Consider the following 20,871-nt stretch of genomic DNA (forward strand, 5'->3'; position numbering starts at 1 on the left):
ATTATCCCATCATGGAAGAAGAAAGAATAATCTATAAATAAATTTAGCCCTGAATAAGAGTGTCCAGCAAAGGTACCACAAATAGATATTTTATCACAGCAATTAACCATGAGAATTAGTTAAGTGAACTACAAAGAGCTGAAATCTCAATTGAAGCCAGTAGGGATAAGAAATTGAATTTTCAATAATGTTTTGATGTTTAAAATGTTTCCATTACTATCAGTATTAAGTTGCTCCTCTGAATATCCCAGATGCAAGTTTTCCTTTCTCCTAGCAGGCGTCTCAAACTTTTTAAATGGGGGGCCAGTTCACTGTCCCTCAAACTGTTGGAGGGCCGGACTATAGTAAAAACAAAAACTTTGTTTTGTGGGCCTTTAAATAAAGAAACTTCATAGCCCTGGGTTAGGGGGATAATCGTCCTCAGCTGCCACATCTGGTCCGTGGGCCATAGTTTGAGGACCCCTGTAACCTAGAGAATCATTAAAAGGATGGCAAAATGATTGGATGAGCATGTCTCCCTTCTCTAGGCTCTAAGGGGAAAGTAAGTGTTTCTTGAAATAAAAGAAATATTTCAAAGAAGAAACAACAAAGAAAAAGTATGGCATGAGACAGAGAAGAATCCAAACTTATTTCTAAGGATGATCGTAAAGGGTACAAAATTGTGATTCTTTTATATAATTCTCTCTCTTCAAATTAGAGAGTCTCTTTTTGGTCCCAAATTCTTAAATAAAGACCTAACTTTTTAAAGATGAGAATCCCATCATTAGATATATTAAGAGGCCAAGGGTCTTTGAGGAAGGGATTTATTCTTTTTATATGGCTTATATGTTTTTTCTTCAGGTCCCTTCTTCCTCTACAATTCAGTATTCATATGATCCTCATATATATGCTAACACTTGTGTTAACAAATGACTTGTTTTCTCTCAATTCCCACTAAAGAAATAACTTTCATTTGTTTGTCTCTATTTTCTTTATTGTGTCTATTTCTAGTCCTTAATTAGTTAAATAGATTGAAAAACTTTTCATCAATTATTGGTAAGTCATTAGATGCTTTTGAAAATAAAATTTCCAACCTCTTGTCTGAGAAAAAATAACTTTGCCATATCATGTATTTGCTGTCTCTGCTTCACCTTCCCTGTTACTTAATGAACAACTAAAGGCCATTTTCCTTGACATCCACCTACTAGAAGAACATACCTATTAAGTACCCCCAACTCATCCTGCTGTGCTCCGGATTTTCTCCTGTTTTGAACAGCATTGCCTTTTATGTCCTAGTATAGTGAAGTCAGACATTAGCCTGGCTGTCCAAGTCATGATTCTAAAGTTATTATCTGATGCCCTGAGGCAACAGTGGCTGGCAGTCACTGGTTTCCTATACCTGTGTGGAGATTTCAGGCATCAAGTAATTGGTTTTCTTGCTGTCTGTTCCCTCTCTTAATGAGGACATACTATTCTGGCTTTTGCTCATTCACCACTGCCCTGGTTTTATTCAGTGGGGGTTTGTGCTAATGCCCAGTGAACTTGACCAACCATCTATGTCATAGAAGATAAAGTAGAAGGGAATCTGGAGCATCCAAATCCTATTCAGCTCAAAAGGTGATGGTTTCTCAGTCAGCCTGGAGTCCTTGAATTTTAGACCTGGTATAGTTTTACCAAACATTTTAAAACACTCTCAAGTGATAGAATCACTGGTCTGTCCCCCTCAAAAGAATAAAGACACACAAGACTTTATAGCTCTACCTTTTCTAGACAGCATAAATAATGCCTGAACAGTAGACTTGCATAAACAGCTGACCAAGGCACTTAAGGCACAGATCTCACAGGAGAGGGATAAACTTCAAAAAGTCATCTCACCATCTCCCTACAGCAGGTCAAATTTCATCACTGGTGAAACAATTTTGTTTCGTCCTGATTGTTTTGAAGTGCACATATTGTAGGTAGAGGAGCAATAACATTTTTTAGTGCCTATTGTATATGAGGCACTTTGCAAAATGCTTTACAAATATCTCATTTGATCTTCACAACAACCCAGGGAGATAGGTGCTGTTATTATCCCCAGTTTTTAATTTGAGGAAACCGGGGCAGACAGAGGTTCAAAACTTGCCCAAGATCCTACAGCTAGTACATCTGTGAAACAGCATTTGAACTCTGGTCTTTCTAACTTCAATTTTAGTGCTTACTCAGTGATCAAGAGATATTATGGCATAATGAACACAAGATCTGTGTTCAAGTTTTTTCTCTGACATCTAATCACTGTCTGTAACCATGGACATGATCTTAATCTTTATGAATACAAGAGAAGTCTCTAAGGCTATAAACTGTTGCATAATTTCTGTGTTGCTTTGATGGAGGAGTTAACCAACACATTAATCAGTCAACAAATGATATTAATTCAGGCCTTTATGTTCCTGGCACTGGGTGAGGCATCAAGAATAAAAGGGGATACAATTTTTTTTCACTGATGAATATACAATGGATAAAATAGTGCAAGCACACACATGCACCCACATACACCAGATAAAAGGTATCATAAGGGGGAAGTCAAAAATTAGAGATCAGGAAAGCCATTGCTCAGAGGTTATGATTCTAATAATTCTTAACAGAGAAAAGAAAATCTGTAAGCTCCTGAGCAGTATGGATTGTCTTATGCCTTTTTTTATATCCCTAATGCTTAACACGATGCCTGGAACACAAGAGGTGTTAAATAAATGCTTATTGATTAACTGATTCTAAGAAATCAAGGTGAGGAGAGAATGCATTTTAGGTTTGGGGAATTGCCAGTGTGAAGTCATAGAAACTTAATTGTTGTATCTGAGGAACATAAAGACTAATTTCTCTGGACAAAGGTCATCAAATATAGCCTTCAAGCCACATCTATCCCATAGAATTTTTATGGTTTATGAGCTAAGAAAGCGTTTCATACAAAAACAATTAAAAGTAAAAAACATTCTTAATTCATAGTTATATATATATACAGTGATTAATGGATTTGAATTGGAGAGTATAGTGATAATTCATAAATTTTTGAGCTAGAGTGCTTTGTTTATGTAAGTGGACATTGATTCAATCAACCTGAGACCTATTAGGGACTTAACTTTAAAAGGCCAAAGTCTCCCACTGTATCCTGGACCCTTTCTAGTCATTCTGATGTATATCCTACTACTGAACCCAGATAGCTCTGGAAGAAAGAGTGAGGCTAGTGATTTTGCCCAGCCCTCCCTCACTTAAATTCAATTCACTTGTGTGTCATAGCATCATCTCCCTGATTCATAATGCTCTTTAAGAATGAAGGATAAACTACACCTATCTATCTATATCTATTTACCTAAATATAGATAAATAGATATAGATACACAAGACATATATGCAATAATATAGACATACATAAACACATATATGTATGTATAGATGGAGATAGTTTAATGGGTGTAGATAGATAGAAAAGACCAAGAGTTTTAAAATGACAAGTTCATATTTGATTCTAGAAATGGTGTGGCAATGTGGTTTATTGAGGAGAGAGATGATACAAAGCTGAGCTTTCAGAAAAAAAAATTACATTGGCAGATGTATAGAAGGTGGATTAGAGAGGGGAGGGAAGCAATTTGGAAAGATCAATTAGGAGGCTTTTGGAGTCCAGCTGAGAGGTGCTAAGGGTGTGAACTAGTCTCTATGTGGCAGATGTAGAGATATAAAAGGCAAGATTTGGCAGCTGATTGTATACCAGGATAAGAGATAAAATGGAATTGAGAATGACACTGAGCTTACAAATCTAAGTGAGTAGATTGGTGGGTGCTCTTGACAAAATTAGAGAAGTGCATAAGAGGAAAAGTTTGAGGGGGAAAATAATGTGTTTTTATTTGAAATGTCTATGGGACAACCAGTTCAAATGGTTCAAAACGTTCAAATGTTCAAAAAGCAATTAGATATGTGAAACTGGTTCTGATGCTGAACTAGGAAATCTTAAGAGGCTACCAAGCCCTTAAAAAAGAATACATTAAATCTCTTGTGTGTACATGCTATACACACACACACACACACACACACACACATATATATATATATATATATATATATATATATATGATATATTAAGCATCTATACTAAGCAAGGGAGTAAAGAAGTTTGGAGGAGGAAGAGGAGATGGCATAATTCCAGATATTGAATTAAATGCTTTACAAATATATGATTTGATCCAGGAATTATGTGTTATCAATATCACCCTTTACAGTTGAGGAAACTGAGATAGATAGAGCCAAGTGAGTTACCCAGAGTCACACAAATGCAACATATTTAAGACTGGATTCAAATTTAGGTTTTCCTGATTCCAGAATCTATTAGGACACAAAAAGGAGCATGAAAAAGTGCCTTGGAATCTATAGTCTTTGGAGATTCCAACATAGCATAGCAAGCCAAAGAGAAGAAGAGAATGCAATTATGAGGAAAACAAAGAGAGGAGCCCCAGTAAAACTAAAGTCAGAGTATCCAAGAGAAGAGGATCCTCAACAATGTAAAATGCTTCAGAGAAGTCAATACAGGCAAAAACAAAGAGATAAAACAAAAATGGGGATGTTTGCAGAAACCGTTGTGAGATCAAAAAAGACAGGTTGTTTCCTTTCTTCTAGCCTACCTTTACATTGTCTGCCTTCTGGGAAAACTGCAATTTTCAGGATGTTAATTCCCTATGGATTTTTACAGGCATATTTAAGCAAAGCCAGTCCCAATGGTAGTGACTATTTTCCCAAACAACTCAGTCCAATGGAACTTGAAGATAACTTCACTAGTTAGGGTTGAACAATTGGTACCATAAGCAAAAATCTTGGGTTTTTCCTCTCTTCTACAGGATGGTGAAGTGATCATATTTCTCTTTGGCTATGTTATTTACCCATAGTTTCCAGTATAAGACCTTGTAGATGCCCACCAAAAATTGCTTGCTGACCATTTAACAGGCAAAGTTTTTGGATCCTTTTTTGTATATATAAATATCCTTGAAAGTTAATTGGTGATATTGATAAAGTGGTATTGATACAATCAAGAAATCCTAAATTCAAATCTATACTTGCAGACTGGCTTTGTGACTCTAGACAAGTCACTTTGCTATTTGCCTCAGTTTCCCTATGTGTAAAATAAGCATAATAATACGGATAGTACTTACCTTTCAGGGCTGTCATGAAGATCAAATGATAAAAGTGTCTAGAACATAAATACTATAAATATTAGCTATTATTATTATCTGAGGGGCTTAATGAAAGATAGACGGGTATACTCTATCATGCATTCTCCTTCTGAGACATATTTTTAGGATAAAATTTAGGAAACAATAGGTTTGATCATCATAATCATAAAAATATTTAAGTCCACATCCTTTCCAAATTTCCTTCATTCTGTTGAGGTCATTCTTCTAGTCAAGTAGATTCACACTTTGGGAATTTTCCTTGACTATTTCCTCCTCTTTACTTTTGAACATCCATATCAGTTGTTAAATCCTATCAATTCTATCTATGTCTAGTAGTCTCTGTTTCTTCATTCTGTGAATGAAGAAACCACCAACTTCATTTATGGTCTTATGACCATATTTAATAAACTCCTTCTTACTCTTCCCACTTTTTGTCTTTTCCTCCTCTAATCTAAAATACATTAATGATTTGTGATTTCATCAGTTTGGAGGAGTCAAGATTTCTGATAGAACTCCTTTTATTACCATATATGATTTAGTGGATAAGTTCCAGGGAGAAGCTTAAGACACACAGTGTTTCTTAATTTTTTTAAAATTATATATGCATATTAACTTTTAAATATAGATTTCTTTATGAATCATACTGGGAAAGAAAAATCAGAACAAAAAGAAAAAACCAAGGAAGAGGGAAAAAAAAAAACAATCACAAAAAAGAAGTGAACACAGCCTGTGTTGATTTACATTCAATCTCCATATTTCTTTTTCTGGATGCAGATGGTATTTTCTATCCAAAATTTATTGGGGTTGCCTTGGAAGACACATAGAATTTTAAGTGACTTGGCCAGAGTTCAGTAGATAAAAATTGTCAGAATAGCCAATCTAATTAGGTGACAGTGAGTAGTGCCTTGGACCTTCAGTTAGGAAAACTTTAACTCTGATCTCTGATATTTATTAACTGTATGACTCTGATTAAGTTATTTAAGCTCTCTCTGACTTAGTATAATCCACTGTCTAAATGAGGATAATGACAGCACCTACCTCTCGAAGTTGTTGTAAACATTAAATGAGTTAAAATTTGAAAAGACCATATTTGAAAAGTGCTTATCACAGTGCTTACATAGCAGGTACTTAATAAATGACCTTACTTGTTTATCTTTTCTTCTTCATCTGGATTGTCATCTATGTTGTACTCCCTATTGGTGGATCCAAGGTATAGGCCTGTGTCTCCCTCTTTTTTAGCATGGTGGCACAATGGATCCTGTATAAAGCCTAGAGAATCAGGAAAATCCAAGTTCAACTTCAGTCTGATTTTCTTGATGAATTAAAAATCAAATCTTTATTCACTCTATCTTGCCCCCTCTATTTATTCTTTTTCTTCCCAGAGGCAATCAGGATGAATTGGCTAGCCCAGAGTCACACAGCTAAGTGTCTTCATCAAAACAATGTAGGTAGCACAATGGGTATATATATATATATATATATATATATATATATATATATAATTTATTTATATAAAGCTCACTGGCTTTAGAAATAGGAGGATCTGAGTTCCAATTGGGAATTTATAATATATATATATCACACTGGCTTTAGAAATGGGAAGACCTGAGTTCCAATTGGGCCCTAGACAGCTACTATCTGTGTATCCCTGATTTAGTCCCTTAACCCTATTGTAAACAGGAATTTGAATCCATACCCCTAACTTCCAGTTGTACCATACTGCCTTTCAGTAAGGTTATCTCTAGAAAAACTAAACCCATAAATTTGACTCTTGTTAGTACCATTCTCTTTCCAACTGACCAGTCAGCATTGGCCCTTAGCTTAATCTCACATAAACTAACCGTGTTCTCCTGTAACTCCTGGAATTGATGTGGAAAGCTGTTGTTCCACTAATAAACTCCTTATTCTGTGAGGAAATACAAATGTCAAGGTTACATTACTAGCTTAGGTCTTTCTTTCCAGGCCCAAATCCCATACTTGAAAAAGAAATTCTAAATGCAAATATTTCTCTTCATTATTACTACATCATCTGCCTTTCCTCTCTCTTAATATCTAGGCTAAAGCACTCTTTCTTGAGTCAGTCAAAAGAACTGTTTGTTTGAAATTTCAAATTTGTGTCCAGTGAGCATTATAAAATCCTTAGTGAGTCATTGTTATATTTTTTTTTAGTAAATGGATATGAACATCTCAATGATGAATAAAATTTCTGACATTAGAGCTGAATGAGGATCTCTGTTCTTTCATACTTCCTTCACTCTCTTATACTGTTGGCATAAAAGCAAGTAATGAAAAACGAAGAATACAGGTGAGTAAATGTGGCGTATGAGAAACATATCAGATGATTGTGTGGTAACAATTTTAACATGCCACCAAAGAATTGATACATATTGCCTACTTTCAAGAATATAGCCAACTCTCAATGATCAATGTTAACAGAGGGGCAATAGGATTATGAATAATCTCAAACAGTGTATAATAACTCCAGAGTCATTTTCCTTTATCATTGGAATGTTTCCTTTTTTTTCTTTTTTGTTGAAGTCACACAATTTACATTTGTAATATTTGTATTACAATCTCACCCAACAAATGAGATAAGCAGGGAGGTGCTGGCAAATATTTATTTCTATGCAAAAGAAAGAAAATTAAGCTCATTACACCATTTTAGTTTAATCTATATGATTAATATTTTCTCCTCATTTTTGTAATCTTATAAAATCAATAAACCAAACTTTGATTTATTGTATTTGTTGACTGATTAATTTCTGAGATGCAAATGATCTTGAAAATTTAAGAATCACCTCCCTCAAGCTGACATTATTTGACTCTAGGAAATCTTTGGGCCAAAGTTCACTAATATATCTAGTGTTTCCATAAATGTGGGAAGGAAAGTATAAGGAAGAGACAGTTGAGCTAAATTTGAAATACTAAATCCCTCAAATTAATAATAATAATGATGATGATGATAATAATAATAGGCTTAGCTGTTTAATGAGAACCAATATGGTGAAATGAGAAGTTTTAAATGTGAATGTGACTACCAGCAGAGACATTTACTAGCCACAAAGCTAAAGAAAAATTACCCAACCCTCTGAGTCTTATTTTCCAGGCCTGTAAAATAAGAATAACATTAAATTTACTACTTACTTCATAATGTTGCTATGAGCAAAGTGATATTGCAAAATCAATGTGTTATTATGGAAATATCAATGGACTGAAATATGGAGAATTTGGGTTCAAATTTTGACTTTGCCACTTTCTGTGTAGCTATATGACTTTAGACAAGACAAGATTCCTTTTCAATATCCTCCTTGTATATAAAATGAAGAAGTTGAGTGATCTTCAATGTATGGTGCAAGTTAGTTGGCTTCTAATGTCACTTCCAGTTTTAGAGCTATGATACTATGACCTATGTGTAACTCATGTAGTTACTCATATGTAACTCATAAGAACTTTAGGGGTTTTTTATTTCAATTCTCACTTACACAGATAAGTTGAGTCCTCCAAAGCAAGGGCTACATTTCCCCCACTATAGGTTCTAGGGTAATAAGAAGGGGGAAAGGAGTTCTCAAATTCTATCATTCTGAACCTTTTTCGGTACATTATTTCTAACATCATTAGGCAATCATCAGTGTCATTGTCTCATTTTCCCAATTAAGATCAATTAGCTTTTAGAAATGGATATTTACTGGGAAGACATAAGTCCCCCCATAATTAATGTAACCTACATTTAATATAAATAGCAAAGGAAGCTCTAAATATCTCAGGGAAAAACTCTTGAAAAACAAAATAAAACAAAGCAAATTCCTTTTACTACTTCAGATAAATGGGTATTCTACAATTTGTTTATATAGATTTGCCTGGGATCGCTGAAAAGTTTAATGATTTTTCTTAGAGACTTGAATTCGGATCTCTCTGACTTTTAGAGCAAACTCTATACTTATTTTGCTATTATTGTTTCTAACAATATACCACACTGCCTCTTTAAATGAATGAATATTAATTGAGCTACATTCAATGTACCATCGTTGGGCAAGGCATTGTGTTGCCCCAAACAGTCCTTGGTTGTGAATATTAAGAAGCTGGTAATCTTAAGTATATGTGGATCTTTTTTGTAAGTTAGCACATCAGTTGCCTATCTGGTAACTGAATGATCTAAAACCATTCCCACAGTTTATTTGAAGTTTCTTGCATCCCGGGAAAAAATGGTTCACCAGTCAGAGTTGAGTTATAGTATAAAATAAAATAAAGCAGAGAAGAGGAGAATGGTGCCTCACTTAATGGTCCTTTGCAGTATCAGAAAGATTGTTTGAAACATAAAACTAGATTTAGTGCATTGGGTTAAAGGATGTTGAGGTGAAGTCATCTGAGTGCCATAGGGAACATTACGAGGAAAGCATTAGTGTCAAAGGATTGCAGTGTTGTTTTTTTAGTATGATCTTAAAGCAGGCAGTGTGGATATGAATCATTTTAAAGACTTCACGCTGTATAAATAATTGGTCTGTTACTTTAGTTGACTGGGAACTACATAAAATGTTAATAAGCCTTTTAAAACTTCAGAAACAGCAATATATTCAAATAACCCATCTTTAATTTACAGCATGGGGGGCAGAGTGTTAAATTACACTTGCTATCATTTGTGTACCACCTCATAATTGGTGGGATCCAAGTGTGTAAATCAGAAGTTTATTTGGATGGATGTTTAATTAGTATTTAAAAAAAAATCTTAAAAGTTGATTACATAAATTTAATTTTCTTTTAAGAAATTACTGGAAGGGAAGCAACTAAAGGGATATTTAGAGAGCCAATGAGCATGAAAAATTAAATGGTGTGTATTTCCTCTCCTCTATCTCTTTGTAACTAAAATTATACCTCTTAGAGAAAATTTTAACCTCAGCCTTTTAACTGGATACACATTGGATTCTAAGAGCCCTTGTTTGAATCTCCTGTTGTACTAAATAATATATGCAGTTGGTTTTCAATTATCCATGAGTAGGTTATCCATTTAGTAGAAACCATTTTGAACAACAGCTTGATTTTCCTTGAGCTTTAGCTCTGGGCCATCTCCTCTTTGTTGCCCAGTCAAGGTTATCTCCAGAGAATGTGACCCAGAAGGTTTAAAGCGTTTGTATTAGAAAAGTAGGCCTGACTCAGGTTTAAATGACCTTTAGATTCTCTAATAATTTTGATTTTTTCATCATTTATATCATCTATGTGGAACAATTATAGGCCAGGAAAGAATGTATAATATTTTAGAAATTCTAAGTCAAAGAAAATATGGTAAAATGAAAAATGCGTTGGATTTGGAGTCATTGAAATGGAGTACAAAATCTGACTCTGTTGCTTACTATTTAGATGACCCTGTACAACTTTTTTTTTAATCTCCAGAGACTTCATTTAGTTCATCTGTATCATGAGAATATTGGACTAGATAGTATCTGAATATAGATCAAGGATCTCCAGAAAGTAGAACATAGTAGTTACCCAATAAATGCTGGTAGAATTTAGTTGCCCTAGTTAGTCTATTGATAAGCAAATAAAAACTTATTAAACTGCTTCCTATGTTCTAGGTTTTAGCAAAATAGTCCCTTTACACAAAGAATACATACTCTGATGGAGAAGGCAATATATCCATGTCATTTAAATGTAATAGTGAACTGGCCAGTCCTTATATGAATATGTGCAAAATGTTTGGTGTGATGTCACTTCATGTGCACTTTAAAGCACTCAGATATTCAGTAATTATTTTCAGTTCATTACCAAGCTGTAGAATAAAGACTTTTCAAAAGATTTCAGCTCTGGGATTGCATATAACATAAAAAGCCCCCAATAAATTGATCCTGCTCTCTTTGTTACTGACTACTTTTGAGTAAAGAGGCAATGATATGTTATAAACCTCCAGTTGGTAAGGGGAGTTAATTCCAGTACCTTACTTTTCCCACTGAATTGACATGGAATCATAAGTAAATGAGTACATGAGGCCTCAAGAGACCTGTTTGAATTTATCTACCCATGGATCAAAGGCAGCCAAGAGGAAGCAATTCATCCTTTGGTTATATCCTAACTGGAACTGGACTTTGCAGAGATAAATGTTACCAGCTACTGCTTTAAGTTTATGCTCATTTTCCCTAGGGTTCTAGTTAGTGTAGGGGAGATGCTGAGACTCTAAATATTGGAGAAATGTTTATGCTTTTTCTCTGCTTATGTCTTCCCAGTAAATATCCATTTCTAAAAGCTAATTGATCTTAACTGGGAAAATGAGACAAGGACACTGATGATTGCCTAATGATGTTAGAAATAATGTACCAAAAAAGGGTTCAGAATGATAGAATTTGAGAACTCCTTTCCCCCTTCTTATTATCCTAGAACCTATAGTGGGGGAAATGTGACACTTACTTTGGAGAACTCAACTTATCTGTTTAAGTGAGAATTGAAATAAGGAACCCCTAAAGTTCTTATGAGTTACATAGGTCATAGTATCATAGCTCTAAAACTGGAAGTGATATCAGAAGCCAAATATTTCAAATCCCCCATTTTATAAGCAAGAAAATTGAGGCCCAGAGAAGCTCTCTAACCTTCTAAAATTCATACATTAGCAAATAATAGATATGACATTGGAATCCAGACACTCAGACTCTCCAGCCAGTGCTGTTCCAAAAGAAAATAGTCTTTTACTTCAAGGACTTTATATTCTCAGGGAGGAGTAGGGAATGGTGTGCATGAGATGAAGTATAAACTATGTACACAGTTAATTAGAAGTAATTCATAAAAAGACCAACATATGAGGGGATCAGAAAAGGTTTCCTGTAGGAAGAAATTCTTGAATTGGGCAAGCCATAGCAACATTCTGAGTCTCATATTCTTATTCAGTTGTTTCAATAACATCTGACTCTGTGAGTCCATTTGGGATTTACTTTTTTTTCTTTCTCTTTTTTTAAACAGATTCGGTATTTTATCTTCCACAGTTATATTTAAAACAATTTTAACATTAATTTTTAAATCTTTGAGTTTCAGAAAATCTCTCTTCTTTCCTCTTCACCTCCCCCCATTGAGAAGCCTAGCAATTGATATTGGTTAGATATATGTAGTCATGCATAATATTTCCATAAAGGTTATATTGTGAAAGAAAAAATAGATGAAAAAAACCTTCAAGAAAAGTAAAGAATTATTTAAAATATATGCTTCAATCTATATCTAGACACTATCAGTTCTTTCTCTGGTTATGGATAACATTTTTCATAATAACTCCTTCCAGAGTAGTTTTGGATCCTTGTACTGCTAAGAAAACCCAAGGCATCCAAAACTGATCATCTTACAATATTGTTGTTATTAGCCTATAGAACATTTCACTTTATATCAGCTCATGGAGGTCTTTTTTCTGAGAGCATCATATTCATCATTTCTTATATATAGTGCAATAGTATTCAATCATAATCACATTCCACAATCTGTTCAGCCATTTCCCAGTTAGTGGGCATTCATTCTCTTAATTTCCTGTAAACTGAGCTGCTATAAATATTTTTGTATATATAGGTCCTTTTCCTTCTTATTTTTAAATTTTCTTTTGGGATATAGAACTAGTAATGATATTGTTGTTCTTTGGGCACAGTTCCAAATTGTTCTTTAGAATGGTTAAATCCATTCACAACTGCAATAGTGCATTAATTCTTATTTTTCCTACATGCCTTCCACCATTTGTCATTTCCTTTTTCTCTCCTATTACCCAACCTAATAGGTATTAGGAAGTACTTCAGAATTGTTTTAATTTGCATTTCAATCAATACTAAGTATAACCATATTTTCATATGGTTATAGATAGCTTTCATTATTTCATCTGGAAACTATTCTTACCTTTTGATCATTGATCAATTGGATAATGACTCAATTTTTATAAATTTCACAATTTTCTATACATGTGAAAAAGGAGACTTTTACGAGAGTTAATGGATTCAAATTTTTTTTTTGTTAAAATTCCTACTACTAGCTGGATCCCTTGCCCCAGTTTGTTCTATTCTGTCTCCTTTCACCTGTCTCAATTCAAAAAGGGTTTGTTTCTGACTATTCCACTCCCCAAATTTGATTTCCCTTCTATCACCACCCTTTCTCTGATCCCCTTCCTTTCCTACTTCCCTGTAAAGTAAGAAAGATTTCTCTACCCAAATAGGTGTGTATGTTATTCCCTTTGTGAGCCAATGCTGATGAGACTACAATTCAATCATTCTCACTCCCCTCTCCCCTCTTCCTCTTCACTGTAAAAACTTGTTTAAGTGAAATAGTTTATTTCATTATATCTTTCCCTTTTCCTTTCTCTTGGTCCATTTCCCTAATACCTTCACACACACACACACACACACACGCACACACACACACACACACACACACACATATGAGAGCACACATGAGATGAATCAGAGTGTCCCTGTTCCACTGTGGCTATAAATTCTTATATGCTGGTGCTGTTCTTCCTCACCCTGGGACTGCTCCCCAGCACTGTGACTTGGATCCAATTATGGGCAAAGCAACAGAGTCCCTCTTCAGTGCTGACAAAAAGACACCTGTAATCTCCAGTTGTTTGACTCCCTCACCATTTTTGGGATGAAAACTCTGAAAATAGCTGCTGTTGCTGATAATTCAGTGGCTTCCAAGGTCTGCTCTTGGTTTGCTGGGGTTGGAGCTCTGCTGGCAAGATGTGTGTTGGACTATACTGTGGTGCAACAGACTGTTCCTGTCAATCTTTTAAATTGCATTAGGCTGGGAATTTTTTTCTATTTTTGTGGTTTCTGCCATTTTAGATTTAACAAATTCTAAACATAGAATCATTTGGATATTTGGAGGGGTTATGAGTGGAGCTCAATCAAGTCTCTCTCTTCACTTTGCCATCTTGGTTATGTCTCCCTTTTGGGCTTTTCTTGGCAAAGATACTAGAGTGCTTTGCCATTTACTTCTCCAGCTCATTTTCCACTTGAGGAAATTAAAACAAAGAGGAATAAGTGATTTGCCTAGGGTCGCACAGTGAATGTCTATATATTCAGTTGTAAAAAGAAAAGATTGAACAAATGATCCCAAGTATTTCCCCTCGATCTAAGTTTCTGGAGACATATTTTTAAATAATATATTTTGGTTCAAATAGAATTTACCCTAATGGCAAATCCACTTCGTTTCCCAACCTTCAAAATCTGGTGGACAAAGTAAAATTATAATGAATCAAAACCAAAATTTTTGCCACATATGGATTTTCTTTGTGTCATTATCTTCCTTCAAAACAATTCAAGTGCCACCTTGTACAGGAAGCTTTTCATGATTTCGGTCCAACATTCAACAAGTTGCTAGGCTCACATGCCTTAAATTACATCTGTTGCATTCGGCCAGTACATTGTATGTTACTTGAGAACAGGGTTTCTTTCTCAGTTCCTAACACCAAGTATGCTTTGCCTATACTAGTTAATTTTTTTTTATTTAATAGCCTTTTATTTACAGGATATATGCATGGGTAACTTTACAGCATTAACAATTGCCAAACCTCTTGTTCCAATTTTTCACCTCTTATCCCCCACCCCCTCCCCCAGATGGCAGGATGACCAGTAGATGTTAAGTACATTAAAATATAAATTAGATACACAATAAGTATACATGACCAAAACATTATTTTGCTGTACAAAAAGAATCAGACTCTGAAATATTGTACAATTAGCTTGTGAAGGAAATAAAAAATGCAGGTGGGCATAAACATAGGGATTGGGAATTCAATGTAATGGTTTTTTATACTAGTTAATTTTTAAAGTTTGTTGAATTAAATTTGATGATCATTTATGAATCTAAGGGTTCTTGCACCTAGATGTTTTCCCTATCCTTTCTTTCCCAGTTAATTCTCTCATTCATGTGGTCCATCAAATTTTTGGAAGGAGTTACATTAATATAAAATGCATTCAAATGACTCTGGTTGTTATTCAAAATTAGTTGAATCATCCATACCTATATTTATTGGACTCAAGAATTATAGGTGAACAGGGAAAATGGCACCTTATACTCTCTAAATATGCTTCTGACATGTTTTAAATTGAGCAATTTCAAGAAATTAGAAGTCAGATTAGTGTTCTTTCATAGCCTTATGCAGAGTTACATATGGAATGTGAAGATTCAGATTATGAAGGATCTGAGAGGAAAAACATATCCCAGTTAAAAAAATAAAAATAAAAAGGATGGCTTTATTTAGACAAAATGTTCAGTCCTGAAGTCAGAATTATTCCTGTGTTGTAAATATAGGCTACAATCCATTCAGGCCCTGCTGGCTAGTGGAGTATGGCTATCTCTTTTCACAGATGGTGCCACCCTCAGAATTGGATGAAATATAGGCAGAATTTTCATTTTCTTTCCAAAAAACCTAAAAGGGACAGATATTTTACTCCTGTCTCTTATATTCTCTCAATTTCCCTCAGCCAGAACTTCACTATGGAAAATAACAACTAGATATTTTATGTGGAGGAGGCAACCTGCCTTTAAGTGCCTCTTTGATTATTGTCAGACAGTCTTCAGTGACATCTGTCCTGCTTTCAGAGTAAGAGAGGGTAAGGCAGCCTTAGTTAAGTTTTCCCTTTAGACCATTTCAGATTGTTATGTTCCCCTGAATCAAGACATCACCATTTAAACCATAACAGAATCAGGGGGAGTGACTCATCTCAGCCAGTGATTCAGCTCAATCAGTGACTTAAATTCAACCCTCATAAACATATATCTGCCTTCCTTCACATTCCAAACTCCAAACTCCACATCCTTTCCTTGGGGGTTTCTCCAGGAAGCTGGAGGAACCTAATTCTCACTGCAGAACTACTGGATTTGTAATTCTTATATTTACTATTTAACATTCTTTACTCTCTGGCTCAAAGCTATCTTATTATATATTAATGTTATCAATTAATTATGTATTTTCTTCATAAAAATTTTTGTCTAGTCAACATGGTTTTCCTGTTATAATTCATACAAAACATTGCATATCCTAACTATAGGTTGTTGCATTAGCAATGCTCCTTGCTTAGGATGCAAAAATTCCTCCTTGCTTTCACCTATTACAATCCATTATTTTTTTTCAATTTCCAGCTCAAATGTGATATTTCTTATATCATGTCTTTCCTAATCCCCCTCTCCTGTTGCCTTGTATTCATTTTTAAATACTTAGATATGTAAATAATATCTTTCAGACAGAATGGAAACTCCTTGAGAACTAACTTTCTCTCTCTCATTCTCTCTCTCTCCTTCCCATCTTTCTTTCTCTTTCTCTCTCTCTTTGTGTTTCTTTCTGTCTCTGTCTCTGTCTCTCTCTCTGTGTCTTCTGTCTCTCTCTCTCTCTCTTTCTCACAAATGCACCCAAACCCACACCTAAATCGATCCATTTATATGTCTTTGTATATTCGAGAGCTAGAAAAAATTTTGTTGCAGATTACCATGTGTTTATTGCTTGATTGACACATGTACATGTGTATGACACATACATATACATGTATATGACACACATATATAGTATTTATATATTCACATACAAACAAATGTACACATAAAAATACATGCTAACAATGTCCCTAAAGTATGTAGGATACAATGGAAAGAACTCAATATCTGGAATCAGAGGACATAGTTTCCAAATGGCTCAGAAATTTCTTTCCTTAACCTGAGTCTGTTTCCTTATCAAAAATGAGGGCATCAGACTAAGAAACTTAAAGGGAACTTAATTTTTAGAAAACTACTAGAATTATTAACATAATTCTAGTGTTATCTGCAAGTGTGTCTAAATTTGGCAGACAAAGAGTAAAAGAGCAAGTCTTAAAAATAACTCTTTTAGGGACGTCTTGAGGGATATTAAGTCACAGAATCACAAATTTTCAGAATTGAGAGAACTCAGTACCCATCTGTTACCGTTAAGCCTTTATAGCTATACCATTTACAATTCATCTAATAAGTCCTTGAGCTGTCCTAAGCTTCAATTTTCTCAGTTATAAAGTAATGAAGGGAGGAAGACTAGATGGTTTCTATTGTTATTTCTGGAGGTTAAGAATACACATTTCTTCCAAGTGGTCTTTTATGTCAGGAACTTTACACTTTGCATCCTTCTGGTTGCCCTCCTTTGGATACACTCAGCTTGCCAATGACCTTCCTAAAACAGGATCTTCAGAGCAGAACAGAGAGCCTTAAATATAGTTTGATCAGAGTTGGAGTGTACTTTTGACCTCATTATGTCTGAAAGTTATGCTTCTCTTCATGCAAGACCACATCTACATATTTGGCTATCTACTAATACTAATATTACTACATCAAGTTTTTATTGTCATGAATCCAATTAACCAATTAAGAAAGCTTTATTAATCATTTATTATATGCTAGACACTATGCTAAATAATAAGACTACCAAGAAAAAGCAAAATTAGTCCTCCATCTCAAGACACTACTTTTCTAATTGGAAAAAAAAATGCAAATATATATATTATTCAAAGAGTTGGAAGGAAGGCTTTGAGAGATCTGTATTAAGAAGAAAAGGAACAGTTCTCCTAGAAGAAGTAATGCTATTTGAGCTGAGAAAGAAACAGAAAGGACATAGAATATGGCAGGCACAAGGGAAAGGCAATACAAAAACAAGAAATGGAGATGGATATTTGAGAAATAAAAGGAGAGCAATTTGGCTGGATCATGGAGTTTCTGTATGTTTTGGGGGATGAGGAGGATCAGGATAAGTTAAAAGTCTAGAAAGAGAGAATGCAGTCAGGAATACTAAACAGAAAAGTGAATATTTAATCCTTGAGATAATAGGAAATCAATACAGGGTGACAGTCAATTAAGCCCTCTAGAGAAAACAGCAACCTTCTGATAAGAAAGTGGAGAATAACTTAGATGGGGATAGACTGGAGGCATGTTAGAAGGCTATTACAGTCATCTAGATAAAAGACCCGAAGGGCCTGAACTATGGCCAAGGAGACTTCTGGGAGAAATGTTATAGGAAAAGAAAGTAAAGATTTATTAACTGATTGGACATGTGGGTTGAGTTGAAGAAGGAAATTGAGGATGAGGTTTAATTTGTAATCCTGTGTGACTGATGGGATTAATAGTGACCGTTAAATTGGGAAATTTGGAAGGGGGTGATTTGAGGGAAAGATGTTGGATCTGATATGCTTATAAGAGATCTAGTACAATAGGATTGTTTAGCGATGTGGGATTGAATCTTTTTTTTTCTACATTTTTTATTATAACTTCTTATATGTAAAACATATCCATGGGTAAGTTTTCAACAGTGACCCTTCAAAAACTTGTTTCAACTTTTTCCCTCTTTCCCTCCACACCCTCCCCTACATGACAGGTAATCCCATGAATGTTAGATATATTAAAGTATATGTTAAATACAATATATGTCTACATATTTTGCAGTTATCTTGCTGCACAAGAAAGATTTGATGTAGAAAGAAGGTAAAAATAACTTGAGAAGAAAAAAACAAAAATACAAGCAAACAATAATAGAAGAGTAGAAATGCTATGTTATGGTCCGTACTCATTTCCCAGTGTCCTTTCTCTGGGTGTACCTGGTTCTGTTAATTACAGATCAATTGGAACTGATTTGGATCCTCATATTTGGACCTTATTGGATTGAAGAGAGCCACTTCCATCAGAATTGATCCTCATAAAGTATTGTTGAAGAAGTGTATAATGATCTCCTGGTTCTGCTCATTGCACTTAGCATAAGTTCATATAAGTCTCTCCAAACCTCTCTGTATTCATCCTGCTGGTCATTTCTTATAGAGCAATAATATTCCATAAAATTAATTTACCATAATTTATTCAGCCATTCTCAAATTGATGGACATCCATTGAATTTCCAGTTTCTAGCCACTACGAAAAGGGCTGGCACAAACATTTTTGCACTTACAAGTCTCTTTCCCTTTTTCAATATTTCTTTGGGAAATAAATCCAATAGTAAAACTGCTACATCAAAGGGTATGCACAGTTTGATAACTTTTTGAGTGTAGTTCCAAATTGCTCTCCAGAATGATTGGATCCATTCACAACTCCACCAACAATGCATCAATGTCCCAGTTTTCCCACATCCTCTCCAACATTCATCATTATCTTTTCCTATCACCTTAGCCAATTTGAGAGTTGTATAGTGGTATCTCAGAGTTGTGTCAATTTTCATTTATCTTATCAATAATGATTTGGAACACCTTTTCATATGACTATAAATAGTTTCAATTTCTTCATCCAAAAATTGTCTATTCATATCCTGGAGACTGGCTTGATTTCTTATAAATTTGAGTCAATTCTCTATATATTTTAGAGATGAGGCCTTTATCAGAACCTTTAGCTGTAAAATATTTTCCTAGTTTATTGCTTCCCTTCTAATCTTGTTTGCATTAGTTTGGTTTGTACAAAAGTATTTATCTTAATAAAATTGAAATTTTGTATTTTTGTGATCAATAATGACAGCTAGTTCTTCTTTGGTCACAAATCCCTTCCTCCTCCACAGGTCTGAGAGGTAAACTATCCTATGTTCTTTTAATTTATTTATAATCTGATTCTTTATGCCTAGATCTTGAACCCATGTTGATCTTATTTTGTGTACAGTGTTAACTGTACCTAGTTTCTGCCATATTAATTTCCAATTTTCCCAGCAGTTTTTGTCAAACAGTGAATTCTTATCCCAAAAGCTGGGATCTTTGGGTTTCTCAAACACTAGATTATTAAAGTTATTGACAATTTTGTCCTGTGAACTTAACCTATTCCACTGATCATCTAGTCTATTTCTTAGCCAATACCAAATCATTTTGGTGACCCCTGCTTTGTAATATAGTTTTAGATCACACACAGCTAGGCCACCTTCACATGATTTTTTTTTCATTAGTTGCCTTGAAATTCTTGACCTTTTGTTCTTCCATATGAATTTTGTTGTTATTTTTCTAGGTCACTAAAATAGTTTCTTGGGAGTATGATTGATACAGCACTAAATAAATAGAATAGATTAGGTTAGGATGATAAATAGATATTGTCATCTTTATTATATTTGCTTAGCCCATCCAGAAGCACTTAATATTTTCCTAAATGTTTAGATCTGACTTTATTTGTATGGAGTGTTTTGTAGTTTTGCTTATCTAGTTCCCGACTTTCCCTTGGCAGATAGATTCCCAAATATTTTATACTTGACAGTTATTTTAAATGGAATTTCCCTTTGTATCTCTTGCTGTTGGATTCTATTAGTAATGTATAAAAATGCTGATGATTTATGTGGATTTATTTTATATCCTGCAGCTTTACTAAAGTTGTGGATAATTTCTGATAGCTTTTTAGTAGAATTTCAGGGGTTATCTGAGTATACCATCATATCATCTGCAAAGAGTGATACTTTGGTTTCCTCATTACCTACTCTAGTTCCTTTAATTTCTTTTTCATCTCTTATTGCTGAAGCTAGCATTTCTAATACAATGTTGAATAGTAATGGTGATAGTGGGCAATCTTGTTTCACTCCTGATTTTATTGGGAATGGTTCTAGTTTATCACCATTACATATGATGCTTATTGATAATTTTAAATAGATGCTACTGACTATTTTAAGGAAAAGTCTATTTATTCCTATACTCTCAAGTATTTTTAATAGTAATGGGTGTTGGATTTTATCAAATGCTTTTTCTGCATCTATTGAGATGATCATATGTTTTTTGTTAATTTGGTT

Source organism: Sarcophilus harrisii, chromosome 1 (genome assembly GCF_902635505.1).
Source record: "Sarcophilus harrisii chromosome 1, mSarHar1.11, whole genome shotgun sequence".
NCBI classification, from domain to species: domain Eukaryota; kingdom Metazoa; phylum Chordata; class Mammalia; order Dasyuromorphia; family Dasyuridae; genus Sarcophilus; species Sarcophilus harrisii.